The 7792-nt window shown below is 43.6% G+C and overlaps 1 non-coding gene across 1 annotated transcript; it reads right to left on the minus strand.

Annotated features, from left to right (window-relative positions):
* Positions 1–5657: 5657 nt before the first annotated feature.
* On the minus strand, positions 5658–5776 carry LOC142455697 (5S ribosomal RNA). The gene has a single exon (XR_012785847.1). It is a non-coding gene; the product is annotated as a 5S ribosomal RNA (ribosomal RNA).
* Positions 5777–7792: the final 2016 nt, after the last annotated feature.

The following is a 7792-nucleotide window of genomic DNA, read 5'->3' on the forward strand; positions in this document are numbered from 1 at the left end:
TGACAATATTTGCATTCAATTTTAACTCACCATCAAATGTATATGTTGAAATGAATCTATAAAGTAATCTGGGGAAGAGTACATGCTGATGATATTTTTGAGTTTAGTTTTTCATCCAAAATATATGTTGAAATTCAAAAGGTCCGTGCTACATGTGAGGTGGCAGCATTCTATTTCCTTTTCTAGGTGAGTGCTGTGTGAGTCTGCTAAAAATTACAGTGCTTCGCAGGCTTTAATATGGACACAAAAAGACTCAACCATAACCCTAATATTAGCTAGCCTCAAGGTTTTCACACAGAACTCTGAGAGCCCTGGGAATACTCCAAGCTGTGGAGAAAAGGGTGGTCAAGTGGCTTCCTACACCGTTGGTTCAGGGCAGTTCTGCTTTTATCTGCTGAGTAAATTAGAATTCCATGTACGGTCTGCTGTTCCTGGAATAGAGAGGTTGATGCCGAGGGAAAGAGGTGAGACACTGACTGCGGCCATCTGAAAGCAGAAGTTTACCCAAGGTCACACACTGAGTCACTCACTGGCAATGACAGTCTCCTGTCTCTGAGTCCCAGGCTCACTCTACTAACCTACACTAAAGATCAGAATTTCCCCCACTCAGTCATGGGTCTCAGAGACACCCTAAACTGTATTATTAAGAGCATAAACTAAGGCATCCAATAGTCAAACTCAAGTCACTTACTGAGGATATGGTATCTAAGTAGTGACTGTAGTAAGGGACTGTAGACTACAAATGAAAGCTTTTATTTGTCAGTATCATTAATTGGGAGTACATGATCATTGTCACTAGGTAAAATATTGCTTGACCTAGAATAATAACATGCAAGGTTGTTTTTCACAGTGGAAAAAAATTAATTGGGATTTAAATCCAAAAGGAAAAATAATTACTGGATATCAAGCTGAAGTATGGTACTGATTTTTTTTAATAAAAAGAAAACTGATATTCCCAAAGTATGTTTTATGGAACATTATTCCCACAAGTGGTGCCAAGGAGAATACAGGGTCAATAATTGTGGGAAAGGTAGCATGCTATGCCTTTCACGAGGCAAGCCACATTGAAAATCTGGATTTCAAAAGATCTGGGATGTTGTGTGATTTCAAGTAGCCTAAACCATTTTTCCCCAGGCCCTCCTCCCTTCATCTTTTAAAGCAAGGTGTGTTGATTCTTCATGCAAATGCTCTATTGAGCGTATTTTGGGAAATTCTCTTTTATTCAAATTGTTTCAGAGGGAAAGATTTTCATCTATGCTACTTATGTTAACGTACTCTGTATTTATCAACGCTTTAGCTTCATCTTGTGGATAGTAAATCCTATGAATGCAATCACCAATATTTAAACACAATGTTAGGTGCCGGGAAGATGGTCATGGACACATGAGTCAGGGCTGTGACTTTACTGAGCTCCCAGTTCAGGAATGGTGGCCCTGCCAGCGCTCTCGTTTACAAAGAAGCCCTGCTGGGCAGACCTGCACAAGCCGTACTAACTGGCGAAAGCGGTGGCATATTGGACGGGGTCTGTTTCATTGTGTTTTCCTACTGCTAAAAGGAGAGAAGAGGGAGAGAAAACAGCAGCGTGCCAGGCCAGAAGTTTGCAATAATCCCATTACCAATTCCAGTTTCGTAGAAAGGCTGTCACCTACAGATGCCTGCTACCGCCTCTTTCTCCCGACTGGGGAGCGGCTGGTGGCTTCAAACTGGGGCTCCTTCGGATAGAGACAGCCTATAATCGTTCCCTCCTATCTGCTCTGAAGTATCAGCGAGGAAACCGATGGTAGTGCTCTAGGAATTCAAAGTGAACGTTCAGAAAGGAAAGAGAGAAGAGGAGGAAGACTAGGAGGGAGGAGGAGAGACAGAAATGCAAGGTTCCTGGTTGGTCCTGTATTGAGACTCCTTGGCTCTTCACACTAGCGTCCAAATAAGAAATGGCCTCTCCTGGTCAGCTGAAGAGCTCGTTCATTCCATAGCCTCCCTGTCGTGGCTGACTTGCCAGTCCTTCCCAGAGTGGACCTCAATCAGGCCACGCCTGCGTGGTAACCATGGGCCCTACCTCTGTCAAGAACGATGTTCTCTGATGGGCTACTCAGGCTTCCCTCTTGGGCTCCACTTGTCACTGTCTTCATGTAAGTGGAAGGAGTCTCCTAAGCAGAGGGAAGACAAAGCCCTTGCCAGTGTAGCTCATGGCTCCCCAGCATCATTCCCACTGCTGGAACCCCTGGACACAGACATATGTGCCATCCCGACAGCCCGCGACTCAAAGGAAGACAACAATTAAGACACCAGCCTGCCAAAAGTTCGTGAAATGTTCAAGCCCCGTCTGTTTGCTGGGCGGTGCTCTAAGATCTCATTTTCGTCTCTAAAAGTGAGTGGTAACTTCTGTTACCATGGTAAAATATAGACTGTGTGAGACTGGCCTCTGGTCATATAGACCTGGGAAGATGAAGAGATTAAAAAATACAGAAAAAAGAAAAAGGGTTACAACAAACAGAGAAAGGACAGCGGGCCTTAGGCCAATTCTGATTCCGGAGTCACCTTTGCTGCTCTTGGCAAGTCACATAGCTCCTACGGGAGCGGAAGTTTCTAGGGCTTGACACTCCCTTTGGCTTCTTCCCTGCGTGGCGCACCAAGCATTCCTTCTGGGAGAGATAGGTCACTGTCAGAATCCTAGAAAGAAAAGGACAGAAGAGAAGTTGGGATGGAGACCCGAGTTAAAATATAAAGTTGTGTTTCCTCCTTCGAGTTTTCTGGGAATCAATTTTCTAATCCGTTCCCCTCTGTGTCGCTTGCCTATTGATATATGCTAGGCCAGGCAGGACTTGTCCCCTTTTATTCCTCTTAATTAACCTTTAAAAATCAATTATGATGATTTGGATGGATTTCCATTCTTGCCCTCTCATCAAACTTGTTTGGCTTATTATTATTTTTGTTTATTTCCACACCACTCCCCACTGTGAATTAACAACGGCAGCACGAGAAACCCAGCACCCTTCCCTTCCACCCTTGAACTGGAGAGACAGCTAATAAGAGGCTAAATGAGCCTTAGAGTATAGAGAAGCTGGGATCCTTAAATTATTTAAATTGAAAAATGGCTGGCTTTACAATCAGGAAAAGAAGGGAAAAAACCTCAAGTGGACCGTAAGCCCCTACTTGATTGTCCTGCCTTATCTGGATGATCTTGTAATGACAGCTGGAGTTATCTGCCATCGGCATCACCGTCCACAAAAGCTTCTACTCTCTCTGCTCAACTCTTCAACAGCCCTGGGGAGATGGAGCTGTGTCAGCCGAGAGGGCCCTGGAGGATTGGAAACTTTATTAAAATGCAAAGCTGTCTCTAGTGACATAAAAGCTCCGTTAAAAAAAAAAAAAAAGAAGTGATGTATCTAAGACCACAGAGCCAGAAATGATCAGAAGATTGAAAACCTGCGATTTCATAGACTGTCACCAGGAGTCGGGGGTCCATGTGGAGGAAACTGGAATGTAAAATCAAGGATTTAAAATAAATAGCATGAGATGGCAGGGAAGGAGTATGTCATACTACATCACTAATGCAATGAATGCTCTAGGGGCCAGACTCTTGCAGAATTCTGTCTCCAAAAGGGGCCCTGTGGTATGCACTGAAAGAGCCAAAACAGTTGTGCTCTGCTTTGAAAAGTTAGGTAAACACCCCAAAGCATCCCTTATTTTCTCCCTCAGCCCCCTCTCCTTGGGCTAGCACGCATAGCTTTTCTGGGACTCCTGGTTATGAACAGGAGTCACCATGATAAAGCAGCAGTAGGAACGCATCACCCTTTGGCGGGAAGTCTAAAAGTGCTTCGCTGATCACATGAGTGCCAGGAAGCTCATCCTCAATATATACTTTCGGTCCATTTGCCCCATTCGATCCTTTGTCGTGGGGAAAAATCAGCTGGTAAGTTGACATTTTGCTCCGCTTAACTCTGAAGGCTCCCTGTCAATTACTCATTCCTAAGTCAAAACGCCAACATAAAAACTGGGATACCAAAATATAGAACCATTAAGTCATTTGTCTGAAACAAGAAACGCTACTGGGAGGATGAAGAACAGGCTCCAGGTGGTTTTTTTTGCAGTGTCCTAAATTCTTCACAAATAGTTATTCCGAATTTAGGTTCATGATTCTCTACTGGAAAAAATTACTATAAGTAGGAAAATTATAAATTATATTGAAAAAAAAACTCAGATCGTTTTTCTAAAGCCAAGAAGTACTTTTCCTTTAGGGGGTCACTGTGTTGGAGAGATTGCCTAACACCCATGGGCGCCCCCATGACCCATCCCAGCCATCATTTACTGTTTTCCATATTTCTCTCAACCCTACTTCCGTCTTCCCTCACTCATCCTGTCTTCAAGGCCCGTTTACCTTCTGCTCAGAAGCTTTTGGTAAAGGGTCAATACCAGGACAAAGACTATATAGGGAGCCATGGCATGGGGAAGAAACTTTGGAGGCTCCTAAGGCAAGGAAGACACGGATGGGAAGATAAACTGATGGACTAGAAGCTTCACAGGTGTAGGAATAAAGGAAGTCCATAAATAGGGAAAAGAGAACTCCGGGGAGGCAGTCGGTGGGATAGAAGACGGAACTGAGGGGACTGAGAGTGGTTTGAGTTGTTGAATGCAGAGATGATCATGTGAAATGTAAACACACACACCCCTAATCCATAATAAAATAAGTAAAATAAAGCAGAGCCTCTGGCTAAATTGCCTAATTGACCATTTCTCTTTTTCTGTAGCTAGCAAATTTGATTGTAAAATGGAAAAGCTAAAGGAAGTCCCCTATTCTTTTACCTTCAGCAGCAGACATTCAAATTATGGTTCAGATCACAATTCCTCCCACGTACCCCGACTATGAGAAAAATCTCTCCAAATGTATAATACTTTGGAATTTATCCGTTCTAAATCTTATGCATTTACACTTATCATGTTTGCAAACTGATTGTTAGAGATGAGAAAAGATGGGCAGAATTACTTAAGACATTCTTGGTTCTATTTTCGGTTCAGAGATGCCTTGTAATCTGACCTTGTAGACTGGCTTACATTTCCAGTGGAAGAAAGTAAAGTCATTTTTGTTCCCCTAAAAAGAGACGGAGTCCCTGGAACATCAGGCACTTCACCTTTCTCCCCCTCTCTCCTCCGTCCCCCACTAGTGAACTAGTGCCTCTCTGACTCTGAAACACCCCAACCTTGGTTGCAGGAGGGCATTCCTGTCAAATGGCATGGTTGTTTTAACTCCATTATGTTGTTCTGGGGTACAGGCGAGTAAAAGCAGTGCTATTACAAGGATAACCTTGAGTTCACTGTAATTCGTTTTTAAATGTTTCCTGCAAAGTATAGAACTTTATTAATAGTTCATGTTTCTGGCAACATTGCTTAATCACAACTGACACACCAGAACCTCGTTACATGGAGATTGGAACAAATCTAACACCCAAGAGGACCCTCTGAGCCAACACCGGCTCTGAGGAAGAGCTGAGGCTGCCAGGATAAGACCATATCCCATTGCGACTCTCCTTCCAACCAGGGGTATCTGCCATCAGGGGGGCTCGAGAAGCCTAGCCTTCATGGTGCAGGGCAAAATGTGTTTATAGTAAGCTAGAATTCCAATAACCTAAAGACACTAAATATTCTTTTTTTTTTTTTTAAGCCTACAGCACCTGGTATTCCCAGGCGGTCTCCCATCCAAGTACTAACCAGGCCCGACCCTGCTTAGCTTCCGAGATCAGACGAGATCGGGCGCGTTCAGGGTGGTATGGCTGTAGACAAAAAGATAAATATTCTTAACAGTATGAAAATGATTTTATATACTACTAGATATTGGTCCTTTTATTAATTATTGGCATGTATTCATAGCTGTAAGCCCTGGTGGCAGAGTGGTTGTGCATTGAGTTGCTAACCAGAAAGTCAGCAGTTGGAAACCACAAGCCACTCCGCAGGAGAAATGTAAGACTTTCTACTCCCATAAAGAGTTACAGTCTCAGAAACCCAAAATGGCAGCTCTACCCTGTCTTGTAAAGTCACTATGAGTTAGAATCAACTCGATGGCAGTGAGTTGGTATGTTTCTTTTTATTTGGTTTGGGGTTTATTAGTAATTGTACTATTGGGCTTTACATAGAAAACAAAACCATTGTATTTAAATATTTTCAGCATTCAAAATGCAAATAATCCTCTGGGGAGCCTTTAAAATGCTCAATGCAACACCCTAGACAAGTTACATCAGAATCTCTGAGGGTGTTTTTTATTGCAACTCAGGCGATTGCAAAGTGCAGTCAACGTGGAGGACCACTTGGTGGAAACCACTTGCCCCCAGGGGCAAAGGGATCCATAGAGGAAGGCAACAAGAAACTGTAGACATGACATTGTGGTTGGTGTTATTTCAACTTGTCAACCCGATAATCTGAGCACTCCTGAAGATGATAAGCGATGGATCCAACGTGCTCTCAGAGAGCAGCCCCTCTTGGGCACTCCCATGGCCTGACACAATGATCCTTGGAGATTTATAAGCAGGAGTCCTGAGGGCAAAAGGAAAAGGTGTCTTCCCCACGGCTGCAGCATCCTCAGCTCTCCAACTGAGTTAGGGTGAACAATGTCCCACATAGTTCTCTCCCGCTCTACAATGGCTAGGAGACTCCAACTTAGGGCAAACCCATGTGTGCCACACTAGAACTTTATGCCAGAGGGTTTCTTGTAGTTGACTTTAGGGATGTCGATCTCTAAGCCTTTCTTTGGAGGTGCCTCTGGCAAAGCTCAAAATTGATTCAGTAAGATCCCGTTCTTTGGAAATGTTGATGGCAACATATGTACCAGTGTGCTCAATACAATTGTATGATGGGTTGTTATAAGATTTGTAAGAGCCCTCTCTATATGAGTAAGTAGAAGTTGAGTCTGAGACCTACCACAGAATTCCCTAGCATAGGCAGATGCAGATGGGTGTTGAAAACATTACTGAGTGGCTGTTGTGAGCAAGGTATTAGCTTAATCCCCACAACAACTCGAAAGGCAGGTGTTCGATGTACTCCCACTTTACAGATGGAAATACTGAGAAGCAGCAACATTAAAAAGTGCTCCAAAGTCACACAGCTAGCGCGCGCCTACGCCGGGACTCTCAGTGCTAAGACAGATGGGTAACTGACCAAGGCTCACCCTGGCTATTCATGGCCAGCTGTCTGTGTCACGGGAATGTCCCATTCTTTAGAGAAACAAATTAGTATGCTAATTGTGTGCTTGCTAGTATACGTAAGCAGGCATTATACTCACACAGAAAAGAACTGAAATATCCAGACAGCAGTGTGACATTTGTCTTCTTGAAGCATCACCAGTGGCTCGCAAAGAACGCAGCATATGCATGTGAGCTCAAATTGGCCTCTGGAGCACATGGAAGCTCAACTTTGTTTACCTTGTAAGTCCACCTTTTGAAAACAGAAGATAGTTACTCCTTACAACATTCCTAAAAGTGAAAATCCTCTTGAACTAACAGTGGTAGAAAAGAAAACATAGCTTTCGTGTGGTCTCCCTATGAAGTCCTGGAGGGCAGTAGGGTAATTCAGACTTGGCATCAGCCCCAAACAGCTAGGACCATCTGTTTCATATTTTGTAAACTTTTTCTCAGCCAGAAGTGGCTAGCGACCTAAGGAAACAGCCCAAAGTAGCACCAGCCTTCAACCAAATTGAAGAAAGCAGTTGCTCTTGCGTTTCCGCAGCAAGCATTGCTTTGTGTCTCTTATGTGCTCAGCACGTTTCCTCTGCTCTTTCATTTTTATACCTTTCCCAAATTACCAA

This window comes from Tenrec ecaudatus, chromosome 8 (assembly GCF_050624435.1).
Source record: "Tenrec ecaudatus isolate mTenEca1 chromosome 8, mTenEca1.hap1, whole genome shotgun sequence".
Classification (NCBI taxonomy): domain Eukaryota; kingdom Metazoa; phylum Chordata; class Mammalia; order Afrosoricida; family Tenrecidae; genus Tenrec; species Tenrec ecaudatus.